Below are 892 nucleotides of genomic sequence, written 5' to 3' on the forward strand. Positions count from 1 at the left end.
TTAGTTGTTTGTTTTATCATGTGGTGGTGGTCATTGTTTATACATGACTCTCTAGTTCAACAGTTCTCAACCTGTGGGTTGCGACCCCTTTGGCAGTCAAATGACCCTTTCACACGGGTTGCCTAAGACCATCCTGCGTATCAGATATTTACATTACGATTCATAACAGTAGCAACATTACAGTTATGAAGTAGCAACGAAAATAATTTTATGGTTGGGTCACAACATGAGGAACTGTATTTAAAGGGCCAGAAGGTTGAGAACCACTGCATTAAGGGATCGCTGAACAAGCTCCACAATGGCACCCAGCCTTGTTGCCATTTGGTGACGTTGATTTTAAAGTAGATAATCCATCTGTGCAAGGACTTCTTCATTTCACAAACCTGTTTGTCTGTTCTACCCCAGTCATCCCTTTTCGTGGGCACATTCTGGGCTTTGCCATCGGGCAGTAGTGCCAGAACTCTAATGTTCATTTAAGTACAGTGGGGCCTTGACTTACGAGTGTCCCAACTAACCTCGGCCGATTTTTTGCATTGAGTTGAGAGAGTAATTTGAGTTAATGAGCTCCTTAAGGAGCTCGGTCTCAGAGCGAATTAAACTCGTAAGTCAAGGCCCCACTGTACCCCTCTTTTTGCCTACCATTTTTTTTCTTTTCAGCAGATTTGCTCTAGTATTATCATTGCTAAAATTTTGCTCCAGTGAGACTGTGTATCTGTCCACTAGTCTCCTTGTCTACCTGAGATTTAATGGTGCACTGTAATAATCATTCTCTTGAAAATACCCTCAATTCCCTTGCCTTTCTTTTCTTCTGCCATACTCAACTGGCAAAGTCTCAATTCTAGTTGTCAGAGAAAATAGCTCAATTGGGGTGAGGGGTTTCACTTTTAAGTTC

The sequence above is a fragment of the Myotis davidii genome, unplaced genomic scaffold (genome assembly GCF_000327345.1).
Source record: "Myotis davidii unplaced genomic scaffold, ASM32734v1 scaffold370, whole genome shotgun sequence".
Classification (NCBI taxonomy): Eukaryota; Metazoa; Chordata; class Mammalia; order Chiroptera; family Vespertilionidae; genus Myotis; species Myotis davidii.